Below are 22,908 nucleotides of genomic sequence, written 5' to 3' on the forward strand. Positions count from 1 at the left end.
CGGGCACTTGGACTATCTAGGTTCCCTAGCGGCCACTTGTACTATGTAGGTTAATTAGCGGACACCTGGACGATCTAGGTTAACTAGCGGGTACTTGGATTATGTAGGTTAACCAGCGGGCCCTTGATCTATGTTGATTAACTAGCGGCACTTGGACTATCTACATTAACTAGCGGGCACATGGACTATGTAGGCTAACTAGGGGGGCCTTGGACTATGTAGGTTCCCTAGCGGGCACTTGGACTCTATATGTTCCCTACGGACACTTGAACTATGTAAGTTAACTACCGGGCACTTGGACTATGTACGTTAACTAGAGGGCCCTTGGACTACCTAGGTTACCTAGCGGGCACTTGGACTATGTAGGTTAACTACCGGGCACTTGCACTATCTAGGTTACCGAACGGGCATTTGGACTATGTAGGTAACCTAGCGGGCACTTGGAGAGTCTAGGTTACCTAGCGGGCACTTGGACTTCTAGGTTAAAAAACGGGCACTAGGACTATGTATGTTGCATAGCGGGCAATTGGACTATCTAGGTTAGGTAACGGGCACGAGAACTATCTAGGTTACCTAGCTGGCACTTGAACTATCTACGTTATAGCGGGTTCTTGGAGTATGTAGGTTACCTTGCGTGCTGTTGGAGTATCTTAGTTACCAAGCGGGCACTGGGATTATCTAGGTTAACTAACGGGCACTGGGAATATGTAGGTTCCCTAGCGGGCCCTTGGAATATGTAGGTTCCCTAGTGAGCACTTGGACTATGTGGGTTCCCTAGCGGGCATTTGGACTATCTAGGTTAAATAACGGGCACTTGGACTATGTAGGATCCCTAGTGGGCACTTGGATTATGTAGGTTCCCTATCAGGCACTTGGACTATGTAGGTTACCTAGCAGGCATTAGGACTATGTAAGTTACCTAGCGGGCAATTGGACTATATAGGTTACCTAGCAGGCACTTTGACTATCTAGGTTAACTAACGGGCACTTGGACTATGTAGGTTGCCTAGCAGGTACTTGGATTATGTAGGTTCCCTATCGGGCACTTGGACTATGTAGGTTAACTAGCGGGCACTTTGACTGTCTAGGTTACCTAGTGGGCATTTGGATTATCTACGTCAAAGAACGGGCACTTGGATTATCTAGGTTAACGAACGGGTACTTGGACTATGTAGGTTACCTAGCCTCCACTTGGACTATCTAGGTTAGCTTACAGGCACTTGTACTATCTAGGTTACCTAGCTGGCACTTTGACTATATAGGTCAACTAGCGGGACTTTGGACTATCTAGGTTAGCCAACGGGCACTTAGATTATGTAGGTTAACTAGCGGGAACTTGGAATATGTAGGTTAAGTTGCGGACACTTGCAATATGAAGGTTAACTAGCGGGCACATGGATTATGTAGGTATACTATCGGGCCCTTGGACTATCTAGGTTACCTAGCGGGCACTTGGACTATGTAGGCTTACTAGGGGGCCCTTTGACGATCTAGGTTACCTAGCGGGTACTTGAACTATGTAGGTTACCTAGCGGGTACTTGAACTATCTAGGTTACCTAGTGGGCACTTGGATTATGTACATTCCCTAGTGGGCACTTGGACTATCCAGGTTAAGTAGCGGACACTTGGACTATCTAGGTTAACTAGTGGGCCCTTGGACTATGTACGTTCCCTAGCGGGCACTTGGACTATCTATGTTACCTAGCGGGCACTTGGACTATGTACGTTTCCTAGCGGGTCCTTGGACTAGATATGTTCCCTAGCGGGCACATGGTCTATCTAGGTTAACTAGCGGCCACTTGGACTATCTAGGTTAACTAGTGAGCACTTGGACTATCTAGGTTAACTAGCGGGCATTTGGACTATCTAGGTTAACTAGTGAGCACTTGGACTATCTAGGTTAACTAGCGGGCATTTGGACTATTAGGGCCCCTAGCGGGCATTTGGACTATATTGGTTACCTAGCGGGCACTTGGACTATGTAGGTTAACTAGCGGGCCCTTGGACTATGTAGGTTACCTAGCGGGCACTTGGACGATGTAGGTTAACTAGCGGTCCCTTGGACTATGTAGGTTAACTAGCGGGCCCTTGGACTATGTAGGTTACCTAGCGGGCACTTGGACGATCTAGGTTAACTAGCGGGTACTTGGACTTTGTAGGTTAACTAGCGGGCCCTTGCACTATGTGGATTAACTAGCGGCACTTGGACTATCTACATTAACTAGCGGGGCCTTGGACTATGTAGATTCCCTAGCGAGCACTTGGACAATGTATGTTCCAGCGCGGGCACTTGGAATATGTAGGTTCCCTGGCAGGCACTTGGACTATGTAGGTTCCAGAGTGGGCTCTTGGACTAACTAGATTCCCGAGCGGGCACTTGTACTATGTAGATTAACTAGCGGACACTTGGACGATCTAGGTTAACTAGCGGGTACTTGGACTATGTAGGTTAACTAGCGGGCCCTTGAACTCTGTAGATTAACTAGCGGAACTTGGACTATCTACATTAACTAGCGGGCCCTTGGACTATGTAGATTCCCTAGCGGGCACTTGGACTATGTATGTTCCCTAGCGGGCACTTGGGCTATGTATGTTCCCTATGGACACTTGAACTATGTAATTTAACTACCGGGCACTTGGACTATGTAGGTTAACTAGTGGGCCCTTGGACTATCTAGGTTACCTAGCGGGCCCTTGGACTATGTAGATTAACTAGCGGCATTTGTACTATCTACGTTAACTAGCGGGCCCTTGGACTATGTAGATTCCCTAGCGGGCATTTGGACTATATAGATATACTAGCGGGCACTTAGACTTTGTAGGTTACCTAGCAGACCATAGGACTATCTAGGTTACCTAGCTGGCACTTGAACTATCTTCGTTACCTAACGGGCACTTGGACTATGTAGGTTCCCTAGCGGGCACTTGCATTATGTATGTTCCCTATCGGGCACTTGGACTATGTAGGGTACCTAGCGGGCACTTGGACTATGTAGGTTCCCTATCGGGCACTTGGAGAATGTAGGTTAACTAGGGGGCACTAGGACTATGTAGGTTTCCTAGCGGGCCCTTGGACTACCTAGGTTACTGAGAGGGCATTTGGACTATGTATGCTCCCGAGTGGTCATTTGGACTATATAGATTAACTAGCGGGCACTTAGAATTTGTAGGTTACCTAGCGGGCACTTAGACTATCTAGGTTACCTAGCTGGCACTTGAACTATCTTCGTTACCTAACGGGCACTTGGACTATGTAGGTTCCCTAGCGGGCACTTGGATTATGTATGTTCCCTATCGGGCACTTGGACTATGTAGGATACCTAGCGGGCACTTGGACTATGTAGGTTCCCTATCGGGCACTTGGACAATGTAGGTTAACTAGGGGGCACTAGGACTATGTAGGTTTCCTAGCGGGCCCTTGGACTACCTAGGTTACCTAGCGGGCATTTGGACTATGTAGGCTCCCTAGTGGTCATTTGGACTCTATAGATTACCTAGCGGGCACTTAGACTTTGTAGGTTACCTAGCGGGCACTTGAAATATCTACGTTACCTAGCGGGTACTTGGAGTATGTAGGTTACCTACCGGGCTGTTGGACTTTCTAGGTTACCTAGCGGGCACTGGGACTATCTAGGTTAACTAACGGGCACTTGGACTATGTAGGTTCCCTAGCGGGCGCTTGGACTATGTAAGTTCCCTAGCGGGCACTTGGACTATGTGGGTTCCCTAGCGGGCATTTGGACTATCTAGGTTACATAACGGGCACTTGGACAATGTAGGTTCCCTAGCGGGCACTTGGATTATGTAGGTTTCCTATCGGGCACTTGGACTATGTAGGTTAACTAGCAGGCATTTGGACTATGTAGGTTACCTAGCGGGCACTTGGACTATGTAGGTTCCCTATCGGGCATTTGGACTATGTAGGTTACCTAGTGAGCCCTTGGACTATCTAGGTTACCTAGGGGGAACCTGGACTATGTAGGTTAACTAGTGGGCACTTGGACTATCTAGGTTACCTAGCAGGCACTTGGAGTATGTAGGTTAACTAGCGAGCACTTGGACTATCTAGGTTACCTAGCGGGCACTTGGACTATGTACGTTCCCTAGCGGGCACTTGGACTATCTATGTTACCTAGCGGGCACTTGGACTATGTATGTTTCCTAGAGGATACTTGGACTAGATAGGTTCCCTAGCGGGTACTTGGTCTATCTAGGTTAACTAGCGGGCACTTGAACTATCTAGGTTAACTAGCGAGCACTTGGACTATCTAGGTTAACGAACGGGCACTTGGACTATGTAGGTTACCTAGCGGGCACTTGGACTATGTAGGATGCCTATCGGACATTTGGACTTCTTAGGTTACCTAGCGGGCACTTGGAATTTCTAGGTTAACTAGCGGGCACTTGGACTATCTAGGTCAACTAGCGGGCCCTTGTACTATGTAGGGTAACTAGCGAGCACTTGGACTACGTAGGTTAACTAGCGTGCACTTGGACTATCTAGGTTAACTAGCGGGCACTTGGATGCTCAATGTTAACTAGCGGTCACTTGGATTATCTAGGTTAGCTAATGGGCACTTGGACTAAGTACGTCCCCTAGTGGGCACTTGGACACTCTAGGTTAACTAACGGGCACTAGGACTATCTAGGTTAACTAGCGGGCACTTGGACTATCTAGGTTACCTAGCTGGCACTAGGACTATGAAGGTTCCCTAGCGGGCACTAGGATTATCTAGGTTACCTAGCGGGCACTTGGACTATGTAGGTCAACTAGCGGGCACTTGGATTATGTAGGTTCCCTATCGGGCCCTTGGACTATGTAGGTTAACTAGAGGGCATTTGGACTATGTAGGTTACCTAGCAGGCACTTGGACTATGTAGGTTCCTATCGGGCACTTGGAAAATGTAGGTTAACTAGGGGGCACTAGGACTATGTAGGTTACCTAGCGGGCCCATAGACTATCTAGGTTACCTAGCGGGCATTTGGACTATGTAGGCTCCCTAGCGTTTATTTGGACTATATAGATTATTTAGCGGGCACTTAAACTTTGTAGGTTACCTAGCGGGCACTTTGACTATCTAGGTTACCTAGCAGGCACTTGAACTATCTACGTTACCTAGCGGGTACTTGGAGTATGTAGGTTACCTACCGGGCTGTTGGACAATCTAGGTTACCTAGCGGGCACATGCACTATCTAGGTTAACTAACGGGCACTTGGACTATGTAGGTTCCCTAGCGGGCACTTGGATTATGTAGGTTCCCTATCGGGCACTAGGACAATGTAGGTTACCTAGCGGGCCTTTGGATTATCTAGGTTACCTAGGGGGAAACTGGACTATGTAGGTTAACTAGTGGGCACTTGGACTATCTACGTTACCTAGCAGGCACTTGGACTATGTACGTTCCCAAGCAGGCCCTTGGACTATCTACGTTACCTAGCGGGCACTTAGACTATGTACGTTACCTAGCGAGCACTTGGAGTATGTACGTTTCCTAGCGGGTACTTGGACTAGATTGGTTCCCTAGCGGGCACTTGGTCTATCTAGGTTAACTAGCGGGCACTTGGACTCTCTAGGTTAACTAGCGGACATTTGGACTATTAGGGCCCCTAGCGGGCATTTGGACTATATTGGTTACCTACCGGGCACTTGGACTATGTAGGTTAACGAAAGGGCACTTGGACTATGTAGGTAACCTAGTGGTCACTTGAAATGTCTAGGTTACCTCGCGGGCAATTGGACTATGTAGGTTAACTAGCGGGCACTTGAACTATCTAGGTTAACTAGCAGGCCCTTGGACGATGTAGGTTAACTAGCGGGCCCTTGGACTATGTAGGTTAACTAGCGGACCCTTGGACTATGTAGGTGACATAGAGGGCACTTGGACGATCTAGGTTAACTAGCGGGTACTTGGACTATGTAGGTTAACTAGCGGGCCCTTGGACTATGTAGATTAACTAGCGGCACTTGGACTATCTACATTAACTAGCGGTCCCTTGGACTATGTAGATTCCCTAGCGGGCACCTCGACTGTATATGTTCTAGAGCGGGCACTTGGACTATGTAGGTTCCCTAGCAGTCACTTGGACTATGTAGGTTCCAGAGCGGGCACTTGGACTATCTAGGTTCCCTAGCGGCCACTTGTACTATGTAGGTTAATTAGCGGACACCTGGACGATCTAGGTTAACTAGCGGGTACTTGGATTATGTAGGTTAACCAGCGGGCCCTTGATCTATGTTGATTAACTAGCGGCACTTGGACTATCTACATTAACTAGCGGGCACATGGACTATGTAGGCTAACTAGGGGGGCCTTGGACTATGTAGGTTCCCTAGCGGGCACTTGGACTCTATATGTTCCCTACGGACACTTGAACTATGTAAGTTAACTACCGGGCACTTGGACTATGTACGTTAACTAGAGGGCCCTTGGACTACCTAGGTTACCTAGCGGGCACTTGGACTATGTAGGTTAACTACCGGGCACTTGCACTATCTAGGTTACCGAACGGGCATTTGGACTATGTAGGTAACCTAGCGGGCACTTGGAGAGTCTAGGTTACCTAGCGGGCACTTGGACTTCTAGGTTAAAAAACGGGCACTAGGACTATGTATGTTGCATAGCGGGCAATTGGACTATCTAGGTTAGGTAACGGGCACGAGAACTATCTAGGTTACCTAGCTGGCACTTGAACTATCTACGTTATAGCGGGTTCTTGGAGTATGTAGGTTACCTTGCGTGCTGTTGGAGTATCTTAGTTACCAAGCGGGCACTGGGATTATCTAGGTTAACTAACGGGCACTGGGAATATGTAGGTTCCCTAGCGGGCCCTTGGAATATGTAGGTTCCCTAGTGAGCACTTGGACTATGTGGGTTCCCTAGCGGGCATTTGGACTATCTAGGTTAAATAACGGGCACTTGGACTATGTAGGATCCCTAGTGGGCACTTGGATTATGTAGGTTCCCTATCAGGCACTTGGACTATGTAGGTTACCTAGCAGGCATTAGGACTATGTAAGTTACCTAGCGGGCAATTGGACTATATAGGTTACCTAGCAGGCACTTTGACTATCTAGGTTAACTAACGGGCACTTGGACTATGTAGGTTGCCTAGCAGGTACTTGGATTATGTAGGTTCCCTATCGGGCACTTGGACTATGTAGGTTAACTAGCGGGCACTTTGACTGTCTAGGTTACCTAGTGGGCATTTGGATTATCTACGTCAAAGAACGGGCACTTGGATTATCTAGGTTAACGAACGGGTACTTGGACTATGTAGGTTACCTAGCCTCCACTTGGACTATCTAGGTTAGCTTACAGGCACTTGTACTATCTAGGTTACCTAGCTGGCACTTTGACTATATAGGTCAACTAGCGGGACTTTGGACTATCTAGGTTAGCCAACGGGCACTTAGATTATGTAGGTTAACTAGCGGGAACTTGGAATATGTAGGTTAAGTTGCGGACACTTGCAATATGAAGGTTAACTAGCGGGCACATGGATTATGTAGGTATACTATCGGGCCCTTGGACTATCTAGGTTACCTAGCGGGCACTTGGACTATGTAGGCTTACTAGGGGGCCCTTTGACGATCTAGGTTACCTAGCGGGTACTTGAACTATGTAGGTTACCTAGCGGGTACTTGAACTATCTAGGTTACCTAGTGGGCACTTGGATTATGTACATTCCCTAGTGGGCACTTGGACTATCCAGGTTAAGTAGCGGACACTTGGACTATCTAGGTTAACTAGTGGGCCCTTGGACTATGTACGTTCCCTAGCGGGCACTTGGACTATCTATGTTACCTAGCGGGCACTTGGACTATGTACGTTTCCTAGCGGGTCCTTGGACTAGATATGTTCCCTAGCGGGCACATGGTCTATCTAGGTTAACTAGCGGCCACTTGGACTATCTAGGTTAACTAGTGAGCACTTGGACTATCTAGGTTAACTAGCGGGCATTTGGACTATCTAGGTTAACTAGTGAGCACTTGGACTATCTAGGTTAACTAGCGGGCATTTGGACTATTAGGGCCCCTAGCGGGCATTTGGACTATATTGGTTACCTAGCGGGCACTTGGACTATGTAGGTTAACTAGCGGGCCCTTGGACTATGTAGGTTACCTAGCGGGCACTTGGACGATGTAGGTTAACTAGCGGTCCCTTGGACTATGTAGGTTAACTAGCGGGCCCTTGGACTATGTAGGTTACCTAGCGGGCACTTGGACGATCTAGGTTAACTAGCGGGTACTTGGACTTTGTAGGTTAACTAGCGGGCCCTTGCACTATGTGGATTAACTAGCGGCACTTGGACTATCTACATTAACTAGCGGGGCCTTGGACTATGTAGATTCCCTAGCGAGCACTTGGACAATGTATGTTCCAGCGCGGGCACTTGGAATATGTAGGTTCCCTGGCAGGCACTTGGACTATGTAGGTTCCAGAGTGGGCTCTTGGACTAACTAGATTCCCGAGCGGGCACTTGTACTATGTAGATTAACTAGCGGACACTTGGACGATCTAGGTTAACTAGCGGGTACTTGGACTATGTAGGTTAACTAGCGGGCCCTTGAACTCTGTAGATTAACTAGCGGAACTTGGACTATCTACATTAACTAGCGGGCCCTTGGACTATGTAGATTCCCTAGCGGGCACTTGGACTATGTATGTTCCCTAGCGGGCACTTGGGCTATGTATGTTCCCTATGGACACTTGAACTATGTAATTTAACTACCGGGCACTTGGACTATGTAGGTTAACTAGTGGGCCCTTGGACTATCTAGGTTACCTAGCGGGCCCTTGGACTATGTAGATTAACTAGCGGCATTTGTACTATCTACGTTAACTAGCGGGCCCTTGGACTATGTAGATTCCCTAGCGGGCATTTGGACTATATAGATATACTAGCGGGCACTTAGACTTTGTAGGTTACCTAGCAGACCATAGGACTATCTAGGTTACCTAGCTGGCACTTGAACTATCTTCGTTACCTAACGGGCACTTGGACTATGTAGGTTCCCTAGCGGGCACTTGCATTATGTATGTTCCCTATCGGGCACTTGGACTATGTAGGGTACCTAGCGGGCACTTGGACTATGTAGGTTCCCTATCGGGCACTTGGAGAATGTAGGTTAACTAGGGGGCACTAGGACTATGTAGGTTTCCTAGCGGGCCCTTGGACTACCTAGGTTACTGAGAGGGCATTTGGACTATGTATGCTCCCGAGTGGTCATTTGGACTATATAGATTAACTAGCGGGCACTTAGAATTTGTAGGTTACCTAGCGGGCACTTAGACTATCTAGGTTACCTAGCTGGCACTTGAACTATCTTCGTTACCTAACGGGCACTTGGACTATGTAGGTTCCCTAGCGGGCACTTGGATTATGTATGTTCCCTATCGGGCACTTGGACTATGTAGGATACCTAGCGGGCACTTGGACTATGTAGGTTCCCTATCGGGCACTTGGACAATGTAGGTTAACTAGGGGGCACTAGGACTATGTAGGTTTCCTAGCGGGCCCTTGGACTACCTAGGTTACCTAGCGGGCATTTGGACTATGTAGGCTCCCTAGTGGTCATTTGGACTCTATAGATTACCTAGCGGGCACTTAGACTTTGTAGGTTACCTAGCGGGCACTTGAAATATCTACGTTACCTAGCGGGTACTTGGAGTATGTAGGTTACCTACCGGGCTGTTGGACTTTCTAGGTTACCTAGCGGGCACTGGGACTATCTAGGTTAACTAACGGGCACTTGGACTATGTAGGTTCCCTAGCGGGCGCTTGGACTATGTAAGTTCCCTAGCGGGCACTTGGACTATGTGGGTTCCCTAGCGGGCATTTGGACTATCTAGGTTACATAACGGGCACTTGGACAATGTAGGTTCCCTAGCGGGCACTTGGATTATGTAGGTTTCCTATCGGGCACTTGGACTATGTAGGTTAACTAGCAGGCATTTGGACTATGTAGGTTACCTAGCGGGCACTTGGACTATGTAGGTTCCCTATCGGGCATTTGGACTATGTAGGTTACCTAGTGAGCCCTTGGACTATCTAGGTTACCTAGGGGGAACCTGGACTATGTAGGTTAACTAGTGGGCACTTGGACTATCTAGGTTACCTAGCAGGCACTTGGAGTATGTAGGTTAACTAGCGAGCACTTGGACTATCTAGGTTACCTAGCGGGCACTTGGACTATGTACGTTCCCTAGCGGGCACTTGGACTATCTATGTTACCTAGCGGGCACTTGGACTATGTATGTTTCCTAGAGGATACTTGGACTAGATAGGTTCCCTAGCGGGTACTTGGTCTATCTAGGTTAACTAGCGGGCACTTGAACTATCTAGGTTAACTAGCGAGCACTTGGACTATCTAGGTTAACGAACGGGCACTTGGACTATGTAGGTTACCTAGCGGGCACTTGGACTATGTAGGATGCCTATCGGACATTTGGACTTCTTAGGTTACCTAGCGGGCACTTGGAATTTCTAGGTTAACTAGCGGGCACTTGGACTATCTAGGTCAACTAGCGGGCCCTTGTACTATGTAGGGTAACTAGCGAGCACTTGGACTACGTAGGTTAACTAGCGTGCACTTGGACTATCTAGGTTAACTAGCGGGCACTTGGATGCTCAATGTTAACTAGCGGTCACTTGGATTATCTAGGTTAGCTAATGGGCACTTGGACTAAGTACGTCCCCTAGTGGGCACTTGGACACTCTAGGTTAACTAACGGGCACTAGGACTATCTAGGTTAACTAGCGGGCACTTGGACTATCTAGGTTACCTAGCTGGCACTAGGACTATGAAGGTTCCCTAGCGGGCACTAGGATTATCTAGGTTACCTAGCGGGCACTTGGACTATGTAGGTCAACTAGCGGGCACTTGGATTATGTAGGTTCCCTATCGGGCCCTTGGACTATGTAGGTTAACTAGAGGGCATTTGGACTATGTAGGTTACCTAGCAGGCACTTGGACTATGTAGGTTCCTATCGGGCACTTGGAAAATGTAGGTTAACTAGGGGGCACTAGGACTATGTAGGTTACCTAGCGGGCCCATAGACTATCTAGGTTACCTAGCGGGCATTTGGACTATGTAGGCTCCCTAGCGTTTATTTGGACTATATAGATTATTTAGCGGGCACTTAAACTTTGTAGGTTACCTAGCGGGCACTTTGACTATCTAGGTTACCTAGCAGGCACTTGAACTATCTACGTTACCTAGCGGGTACTTGGAGTATGTAGGTTACCTACCGGGCTGTTGGACAATCTAGGTTACCTAGCGGGCACATGCACTATCTAGGTTAACTAACGGGCACTTGGACTATGTAGGTTCCCTAGCGGGCACTTGGATTATGTAGGTTCCCTATCGGGCACTAGGACAATGTAGGTTACCTAGCGGGCCTTTGGATTATCTAGGTTACCTAGGGGGAAACTGGACTATGTAGGTTAACTAGTGGGCACTTGGACTATCTACGTTACCTAGCAGGCACTTGGACTATGTACGTTCCCAAGCAGGCCCTTGGACTATCTACGTTACCTAGCGGGCACTTAGACTATGTACGTTACCTAGCGAGCACTTGGAGTATGTACGTTTCCTAGCGGGTACTTGGACTAGATTGGTTCCCTAGCGGGCACTTGGTCTATCTAGGTTAACTAGCGGGCACTTGGACTCTCTAGGTTAACTAGCGGACATTTGGACTATTAGGGCCCCTAGCGGGCATTTGGACTATATTGGTTACCTACCGGGCACTTGGACTATGTAGGTTAACGAAAGGGCACTTGGACTATGTAGGTAACCTAGTGGTCACTTGAAATGTCTAGGTTACCTCGCGGGCAATTGGACTATGTAGGTTAACTAGCGGGCACTTGAACTATCTAGGTTAACTAGCAGGCCCTTGGACGATGTAGGTTAACTAGCGGGCCCTTGGACTATGTAGGTTAACTAGCGGACCCTTGGACTATGTAGGTGACATAGAGGGCACTTGGACGATCTAGGTTAACTAGCGGGTACTTGGACTATGTAGGTTAACTAGCGGGCCCTTGGACTATGTAGATTAACTAGCGGCACTTGGACTATCTACATTAACTAGCGGTCCCTTGGACTATGTAGATTCCCTAGCGGGCACCTCGACTGTATATGTTCTAGAGCGGGCACTTGGACTATGTAGGTTCCCTAGCAGTCACTTGGACTATGTAGGTTCCAGAGCGGGCACTTGGACTATCTAGGTTCCCTAGCGGCCACTTGTACTATGTAGGTTAATTAGCGGACACCTGGACGATCTAGGTTAACTAGCGGGTACTTGGATTATGTAGGTTAACCAGCGGGCCCTTGATCTATGTTGATTAACTAGCGGCACTTGGACTATCTACATTAACTAGCGGGCACATGGACTATGTAGGCTAACTAGGGGGGCCTTGGACTATGTAGGTTCCCTAGCGGGCACTTGGACTCTATATGTTCCCTACGGACACTTGAACTATGTAAGTTAACTACCGGGCACTTGGACTATGTACGTTAACTAGAGGGCCCTTGGACTACCTAGGTTACCTAGCGGGCATTTGGACTATGTAGGTTAACTACCGGGCACTTGCACTATCTAGGTTACCGAACGGGCATTTGGACTATGTAGGTAACCTAGCGGGCACTTGGAGAGTCTAGGTTACCTAGCGGGCACTTGGACTTCTAGGTTAAAAAACGGGCACTAGGACTATGTATGTTGCATAGCGGGCAATTGGACTATCTAGGTTAGGTAACGGGCACGAGAACTATCTAGGTTACCTAGCTGGCACTTGAACTATCTACGTTATAGCGGGTTCTTGGAGTATGTAGGTTACCTTGCGGGCTGTTGGAGTATCTTAGTTACCAAGCGGGCACTGGGATTATCTAGGTTAACTAACGGGCACTTGGAATATGTAGGTTCCCTAGCGGGCCCTTGGAATATGTAGGTTCCCTAGTGAGCACTTGGACTATGTGGGTTCCCTAGCGGGCATTTGGACTATCTAGGTTAAATAACGGGCACTTGGACTATGTAGGATCCCTAGTGGGCACTTGGATTATGTAGGTTCCCTATCAGGCACTTGGACTATGTAGGTTACCTAGCAGGCATTAGGACTATGTAAGTTACCTAGCGGGCAATTGGACTATATAGGTTACCTAGCAGGCACTTTGACTCTCTAGGTTAACTAACGGGCACTTGGACTATGCAGGTTGCCTAGCAGGTACTTGGATTATGTAGGTTCCCTATCGGGCACTTGGACTATGTAGGTTAACTAGCAGGCATTTGGACTATGTAGGTTAACTAGCGGGTATTTGGACTATGTAGGTTACCTAGCGGGCACTTGGACTATATAGGTTCCCTATCGGGCATTTGGACTATGTAGGTTAACTAGTGGGCACTTGGACTATCTAGGTTACCTAGCAGGCACTTGGACTATGTAGGTCAACCAACGGGCACTTGGACTATCTAGGTTACCTAGTGGGCACTTTGACTATGTACGTTCCCTAGCGGGCACTTGGACTATCTAGGTTACCTAGCGAGCACTTGGACTATGTACGTTACCTAGCGGGCACTTGGACTATGTACGTTTCCTAGCGGGTACTTGGACTAGTAGGTTCCCAGCGGGCACTTAGTCTATCTAGGTTAACTAGCGGGCACTTGGACTGTCTAATTAACTAGCGGGCATTTGGACTATTACGGCCCCTAGCGGGCATTTGGACTATATTGGTTACCTCGCGGGCACTTGGACTATTTGGTTAACGAACGGGCACATGGACTATGTAGGTAACCTAGTGATCACTTGAACTGTCTTGGTTACCTAGCGGGCACTTAGACTATGTAGGTTAACTAGCGGGCACTTGGACTATCTAGGTTAACTAGTGGGCATTTGGACTATTTAGGTTACCTAGCGGGCACTTGGACTATGTAGGTTACCTAGCGGGCACTTGGACTATCTAGGTTACCTAGCAGGCACTTTGACTATCTAGGTTAACTAACGGGCACTTGGACTATGTAGGTTGCCTAGCAGGCACTTGGATTATGTAGGTTCCCTATCGGGCACTTGGACTATGTAGGTTAACTAGCGGGCACTTTGACTGTCTAGGTTACCTAGTGGGCATTTGGATTATCTACGTCAAAGAACGGGCACTTGGATTATCTAGGTTAACGAACGGGCACTTGGACTATGTTGGTTACCTAGCCTCCACTTGGACTATCTAGGTTAGCTTACAGGCACTTGTACTATCTAGGTTACCTAGCTGGCACTTTGACTATATAGGTCAACTAGCGGGACTTTGGACTATCTAGGTTAGCCAACGGGCACTTAGATTATGTAGGCTAACTAGCGGGAACTTGGAATATGTAGGTTAAGTTGCGGACACTTGCAATATGAAGGTTAACTAGCGGGCACATGGATTATGTAGGTTTACTATCGGGCCCTTGGACTATCTAGGTTACCTAGCGGGCACTTGGACTATGTAGGCTTACTAGGGGGCCCTTTGACGATCTAGGTTACCTAGCGGGTAATTGAACTATGTAGGTTACCTAGCGGGTACTTGAACTATCTAGGTTACCTAGCGGGCACTTGGATTATGTACATTCCCTAGTGGGCACTTGGACTATCCAGGTTAAGTAGCGGACACTTGGACTATCTAGGTTAACTAGTGGGCCCTTGGACTATGTACGTTCCCTAGCGGGCACTTGGACTATCTATGTTACCTAGCGGGCACTTGGACTATGTACGTTTCCTAGCGGGTCCTTGGACGAGATATGTTCCCTAGCGGACACTTGGTCTATCTAGGTTAACTAGCGGCCACTTGGACTATCTAGGTTAACTAGTGAGCACTTGGACTATCTAGGTTAACTAGCGGGCATTTGGACTATTAGGGCCCCTAGCGGGCATTTGGACTATATTGGTTACCTAGCGGGCACTTGGACTATGTAGGTTAACTAGCGGGCACTTGGACTATCTAGGTTAACTAGCAGGCCCTTGGACGATGTAGGTTAACTAGCGGTCCCTTGGACTATGAAGGTTAACTAGCGGGCCCTTGGACTATGTAGGTTACCTAGCGGGCACTTGGACGATCTAGGTTAACTAGCGGGTACTTGGACTTTGTAGGTTAACTAGCAGGCCCTTGCACTATGTGGATTAACTAGCGGCACTTGGACTATCTACATTAACTAGCGGGCCCTTGGACTATGTAGATTCCCTAGCGAGCACTTGGACAATGTATGTTCCAGCGCGGGCACTTGGAATATGTAGGTTCCCTGGCAGGCACTTGGACTATGTAGGTTCCAGAGTGGGCACTTGGACTAACTAGATTCCCGAGCGGGCACTTGTACTATGTAGATTAACTAGCGGACACTTGGACGATCTAGGTTAACTAGCGGGTACTTGGACTATGTAGGTTAACTAGCGGGCCCTTGAACTCTGTAGATTAACTAGCGGAACTTGGACTATCTACATTAAGTAGCGGGCCCTTGGACTATTTAGATTCCCTAGCGGGCACTTGGACTATGTATGTTCCCTAGCGGGCACTTGGGCTATGTATGTTCCCTATGGACACTTGAACTATGTAATTTAACTACCGGGCACTTGGACTATGTAGGTTAACTAGCGGCATTTGGACTATCTACGTTAACTAGCTGGCCCTTGGACTATGTAGATTCCCTAGCGGGCATTTGGACTATATAGATATACTAGCGGGCACTTAGACTTTGTAGGTTACCTAGCAGACACTTGGACTATCTAGGTTACCTAGCTGGCACTTGAACTATCTTCGTTACCTAACGGGCACTTGGACTATGTAGGTTCCCTAGCGGGCACTTGGATTATGTATGTTCCCTATCGGGCACTTGGACTATGTAGGGTACCTAGCGGGCACTTGGACTATGTAGGTTCCCTATCGGGCACTTGGAGAATGTAGGTTAACTAGGGGGCACTAGGACTATGTAGGTTTCCTAGCGGGCCCTTGGACTACCTAGGTTACTGAGCGGGCATTTGGACTATGTATGCTCCCGAGTGGTCATTTGGACTATATAGATTAACTAGCGGGCACTTAGAATTTGTAGGTTACCTAGCGGGCACTTAGACTATCTAGGTTACCTAGCTGGCACTTGAACTATCTAGGTTAACTAACGGGCACTTGGACTATGTAGGTTCCCTAGCGGGCCCATGGACTATTTAAGTTCCCTAGCGGGCACTTCGACTATGTGGGTTCCCTAGCGGGCATTTGGACTATCTAGGTTACCTAACGGGCACTTGGACAATTTAGGTTCCCTAGCGGGCACTTGGATTATGTAGGTTGCCTATCAGGCACTTGTACTATGTAGGTTAACTAGCGGGCATTTGGACTATGTAGGTTACCTAGCAGGCACTTGGACTATGTAGGTTCCCTATCTGGCATTTTGACTATGTAGGTTACCTAGCGGGCCCTTGGACTATCTAGGTTACCTAGGGGGAACCTGGACTATGTAGGTTAACTACTGGGCACTTGGACTACCTAGGTTACTTAGCAGGCACTTGGACTATCTAGGTTACCTAGCGGGCACTTGGACTATGTACGTTCCCTAGCGGGCACTTGGACTATCTATGTTACCTAGCGGGCACTTGGACTATGTACGTTTCCTAGCGGGTACTTGGAGTAGATAGGTTCCCTAGCAGGCACTTGGTCTATCTAGGTTAACTAGCGGGCACTTGGACTATCTAGGTTAACTAGCGAGCACTTGGACTATCTAGGTTAACTAGCGGGCATTTGGACTATTAGGGCCCCTAGCAAGCATTTGGACTATATTGGTTACCTAGCGGTCATTTGGACTTTGTAGGTTAACGAACGGGCACTTGGACTATGTAGGTAACCTAGTGGTCACTTGAACTGTCTAGGTTACCTCGCGGGCACTTGGACTAGGTAGGTTAACTAGCGGGCCCTTGCACTATGTGGATTAACTAGCGGGCCCTTGGACGATGTAGGTTAACTAACGGGCCCTTGGACTATGTAGGTCAACTAGCGGGCCCTTGGACTATGTAGGTTACCTAGCGGGCACTTGGACGATCTAGGTTAACTAGCGGGTACTTGGACTATGTAGGTTAACTAGCAGGCCCTTGGACTATGTTGATTAACTAGCGGCACTTGGACTATCTACGTTAACTAGCGGGCCCTTGGACTATGTAGATTCCCTAGCGGGCACTTGGACTATGTATGATCCAGCACGGGCACTTGGACTATGTAGGTTCCCTAGCAGGCACTTGGACTATGTAGGTTCTAGAGCGGGCACTTGGACTAACTACATTCCCGAGCGGGCTCTTGTACTATGTAGATTAACTAGCGGACACTTGGACGATCTAGGTTAACTAGTGGGTACTTGGACTATGTAGGTTAACTAGCGGGCCCTTGTACTATGTAGATTAACTAGCGGTACTTGGACTATCTACATTAACTAGCGGGCCCTTGGACTATGTAGATTCCCTAGCGGGCACTTGGACTATGTATGTTCCCTAGCGGGCACGTGGACTATGTATGTTCCCTATGGACACTTGAACTATGTAAGTTAACTACCGGACACTTGGACTATGTAGGTTAACTAGCGGGCCCTTGGACTATCTAGGTTACCTAGCGGGCGCTTGGACTATGTAGGTAACCTAGCGGGCACTTGGACAGTCTAGGTTACCTAGCGGGCACTTGGACTTCTAGGTTAACGAACGGGCACTTGGACTATGTATGTTCTATAGCGGGCAATTGGACTATCAGGTTAGGTAATGGGCACTTGGACTATCTATGTTACCTAGTGGGAACTTGGACTATGTAGGTCACCTAGCGGGCACTTGGACTATCTAGGTTACATAACGGGCAGTTGAACTGTCTAGGTTTCTTAGCGAGCACTTGGACGATCTAGGGTAACTAGAAGGCACTTGGACTATCTAGGTTAACTAGCGTGCACTTGGACTATCTAGGTTAACTAGCGGGCACTTGGATGATCAATGTTAACTAGCGGGCACTTGGACTATCTAGGTTAGCTAACGGGCACTTGGACTAAGTACATCCCCTGGTGGGCACTTGGACACTCTAGGTTAACTAACGGGCACTAGGACTATCTAGGTTAACTAGCGGGGACTAGGACTATCAAAGTTAACAAGTGAGCCCTTGGACTATGTAGGCTAACTAGCGGGCCCTTGGACAATCTAGGTTACCTAGCGGGCACTTGGACTATATAGGTTACCTAGCGGGCACTTGGACGATGTAGGTTACCTAGTTGGCACTTGGACTATGTAGGTTAACGAACGGGCACTTGGAACATGCAGGTAACCTAGCGGGCACTTGGACTGTCTAGGTTACCTAGCGTGCACTTGGACTTCTAGGTTAACGAACGGGCACTTGGACTATGTAGGTTGCTTAGCGGGCACTTGGACTATCAAGGTTAGGTAACGGGCAATTTGAGTATCTAGGTTACCTAGCGGGCACTTGGACTATCTAGGTTACCTAACGAGCACTTTGACTATCTAGGTTACATAGCGGGCACTTGGACTATGTAGGTTAACTAGCGAGCACTTGGAGTATCTAGGTTAACTAGCGGACCTTGGACTACGTAGGTTAACTAGCATGCACTTGGACTATCTAGGGTAACTAGCGGGCACTTGGATGCTCAATGTTAACTAGCGGTCACTTGGACTATCTAGGTTAGCTAACGCGCACTTGGACTAAGTACGTCCCCTAGTGGGCACTTGGACACTCTAGGTTAACTAACGGGCAGTAGGACTATCTAGGTTAACTAGCGGACACTTGGACTATCTAGGTTACCTAGCTGGCACTAGGACTATGAAGGTTCCCTAGCGGGCACTAGGATTATCTAGGTTACCTAGCGGGCACTTGGACTATGTAGGTTAACTAGAGGGCATTTGGACTATGTAGGTTACCTAGCAGGCACTTGGACTATATAGGTTTCCTATCGGGCACTTGGAAAATGTAGGTTAACTAGGGGGCACTAGGACTATGTAGGTTACCTAGCGGGCCCATAGACTATCTGGGTTACCTAGCGGGCATTTGGACTGTATAGGCTCCCTAGCGTTTATTTGGACTATAAAGATTATTTAGCGGGCACTTAGACTTTGTAGGTTACCTAGCGGGCACTTGGACTATCTAGGTTACCTAGCAGGCACTTGAACTATCTACGTTACCTAGCGGGTACTTGGAGTATGTAGGTTACCTACCGGGCTGTTGGACAATCTAGGTTACCTAGCGGGCACTTGGACTATCTAGGTTAACTAACGGGCACTTGGACTATGTAGGTTCCCTAGCGTGCATTTGGAACATGTTGGTTACCTAGCGGGCACTTGGACTATGTAGGTTCCCTATCGGGCACTTGGAGAATGTAGGCTAACGAGGGGGCACTAGGACAATGTAGGTTACCTAGCGGGCCCTTGGACTATCTAGGTTCCCTAGGGGGAACCTGGACTATGTAGGTGAACTAGTGGGCACTTGGACTATCTAGGTTTCCTAGCAGGCACTTGGACTATGTACGTTCCCAAACAGGCCCTTGGACTATCTACGTTACCTAGCGGGCACTTAGACTATGTACGTTACCTAGCGGGCACTTGGAGTATGTACGTTTCCTAGCGGGTACTTGGACTAGATAGGTTCCCTAGCGGGCACTTGGTCTATCTAGGTTAACTAGCGGGCACTTGGACTATCTAGGTTAACTAGCGGACATTTGGACTATTAGGGCCCCTAGCGGGTATTTGGATTATATTGGTTACCTAGCGGGCACTTGGACTATGTAGGTTAGGTAACGGGCACTTGGACTATCTAGGTTACCTAGCGGGAACTTGGACTATTTAGGTTACCTAGCGGGCCCTTGGATTATGTAGGGTACCTTGCGGGCACTTGGACGATCTAGGTTAACGAACGTGCACTTGGACTATGTAGGTAACCTAGAGGGCATTTGGACAGTCTAGGTTACCTAGCGGGCACTTGGACTATCTAGGTTAAGGAATGGGCACTTGGACTATGTAGGTTACCTAGCAGGCACTTGGACTATCTAGGTTAGCTAACAGGAACTTGGAATATCTAGTTTACCTAGCGGGCACTTGGATTATGTAGGTTACCTTGCGGGCACTTGGACTATCTAGGTTACCTAACGGGAACTTGGACTATGTAGGTTAACAAGCGGACTCTTGGATGATCTAGGTTAACTAGCGGGCACTTGGAATATCTAGGTTAACTAGTGGACCCTTGGACTATATAGGTTATCTAGCGGGCACTTGGACCATCTAGGTAAACTAGCGGGTTCTGGACTATGTAGGTTAACTAGCGGGCACTTGGACAATGCAGGTTCCCTAGTGGGCACTTTGACTATGTAGGTTCCCTAGCGGGCACTTGGACTATATATGTTCCCTACGGGAACTTGGACTATCTAAGTTCCCTAACAGGCACTTGGAATATGTAGGTTCCCTATCGGGCACTTGGACTATGTAGGTTCCTCAGCGGGCACTTGGACTATGTAGGTTCCCTATCGGGCACTCGGACTATCTAGGTTAACTAGCGGGCACTTGGACGATCTAGGTTAACTAGCGGGCACTTGTACAATGCAGGTTCCCTAGCGGGCACTTGGACTATATAGGTTCCCTACGGGCACTTGGACTATCTAGGTTCCCTAACGGGCACTTGGAATATGTAGGTTCCCTATCGGGCACTTGGACTATGTAGGTTCCTCAGCGGGCACTTGGACTATGTAGGTTAACTAGCGGGCACTTGGACAATCTAGGTTAACTAGCAGGCCCTGGGCTATGTAGGTTAACTAGCGGGCACTTGGACTATGTAGGTTAACTAGCAGGCACTTGAACTATCAGGTTAACCAGCGGTCACTTGGACTATGTAGGTAACCTAGCGGGAACATGGACTGTCTAGGTTACCTAGTGGGCACTTGGACTATCTAGGATAACAAACGGGCACTTGGACTATGTCCGTCCCCTAGCGGGCACTTGGAATATCTAGGTTAACTAGAGGGCACTTGGACTATGTAGGTTAACTAGCGGGCACTTGGACTATCTAGGTTAAGTAGAGGACCTTGGACTATGTAGGTTAACTAGCGGGCACTTGGACTGTCTAGATTAACAAGCGGGCACTTGGATGATGCAGGTTCCCTAGCGGGCACTTGGACTATCTAGGTTCCCTAACGGGCACGTGGACTATGTAGGTTCCCTAGCGGGCACTTAGACTATGTAATTCCCTTAGCGGGCGCTTGGACTATGTAGGTTCCCTATTGCGCACTTGGACTATGTAGGTTAATTTGCGGGCCCTTGGACTATGTAGGTTAACTAGCGAGCACTTAGACTATCTAGGTTACCTAGAAGGCACGTGGACTATGTACGTCCCCTAGTGGGCACTTGGACTATCTAGGATAACTAACGGGCACTTGGACTATCTAGGTTAACGTACGGGCACTTGGACTATCTAGGTTACCTAGCGGGCACTTGGACTATGTAGGTTACCTAGCGGGCACTTGGACTATCTAGGTTACCTAACGGGCACTTGGACTATGCAGGATACCTAGTGGGCTCTTGGACTATATAGGTTAACGAACGGGCACTTGGACTATGTAGGTTACCTAGCAGGCACTTGGACTGTCTAGGGTTCCTAGCAGGCACTTGGACTATCTAGGTTAACATACGGGCACTTGGACTATCTAGGTTACCTAGCGGGCACTTGGACTATCTAAGTTACCTAGCGGGCACTTGGATTATGTAGGTTCCCTATGGGGCACTTGGACTAGATAGGTTCCCTAGGGGGCACTTGGTCTATCTAGGTTAACTAGCGGGCACTTGGAATATCTAGGTTTCCTAACGGGCCCTTGGACTATCTAGGTTACCTAGCGGGCACTTGGACTCTAAAGGTTACCTTGCGGGCCCTTGGACTATGTAGGTTACCTAGCGGGCACTTGGACTATCTATGCTATTAACGGGCACTTGGACTATGTAAGTAACCTAGCGGGCACTTGGACAGTCTAGGTTACCTAGCGGGCACATGGACTTCTAGGTTAACGAACGGGCACTTGGACTATGTAGGTTAGGTAGCGGGCACTTGGACTATCTATGCTATTAACGGGCACTTGGACTATGTAGGTAACCTAGCGGGCACTTGGACAGTCTAGGTTACCTAGCGGGCACTTTGACTATCTAGGTTAACGAACGGGCACTTGGGCTATCTAGGTTAGGTAACGGGCATTTGGACTATCTAGGTTACCTAGCGGTAACTTGGACAATGTAGGTTACCTAGGGGGAACTTGGACTATCTAGGTTACCTAACGGGCACTTGGATTATCTCGGTTACATAGCGGGTACTTGGAGTATGTAGGTTACCTAGCGGGCCTTAGGACTATGTAGGTTACCTTGCGGGCACTTGGACTATCTAGGTAAACTAGCGGATTCTGGACTTTGTAGATTAACTAGCGGGCATTTGGACAATGCAGGTTCCCTTGCGGGCACTTTGACTATGTAGGTTCCCTAGCGGGCACTTGGACTATATATGTTCCCTACGGGCACTTGGACTATCTAAGTTCCCTAACAGGCACTTGGAATATGTAGGTTCCCTATCGGGCACTTGGATTATGTAAGTTCCCTAGCGGGCACTTGGACTCTGTGGGTTTCCTGGCGGGCATTTGGGCTATATAGGTTACCTACCGGGCACTTGGACTCTATCGGTTCCCTATGTAGGTTACCTAGCGGGAACTTGGACTATATAGGATCCCTATGGGCACTTGGACTCTCTAGTTTCCCTAAAGGGCACTTGGATTATGTAGGTTCCCTAGCGGGCACTTGGACTATGCAGATTCCGTATCGGGCACTTGGACTATGTAGGTTATCTAGCAGGCCCTTGGACTCTCTAGGTTACCTGGCGAGCACTTGGACGATGC

This window comes from Tenrec ecaudatus (genome assembly GCF_050624435.1).
Source record: "Tenrec ecaudatus isolate mTenEca1 chromosome 7 unlocalized genomic scaffold, mTenEca1.hap1 SUPER_7_unloc_4, whole genome shotgun sequence".
Taxonomy (NCBI): domain Eukaryota; kingdom Metazoa; phylum Chordata; class Mammalia; order Afrosoricida; family Tenrecidae; genus Tenrec; species Tenrec ecaudatus.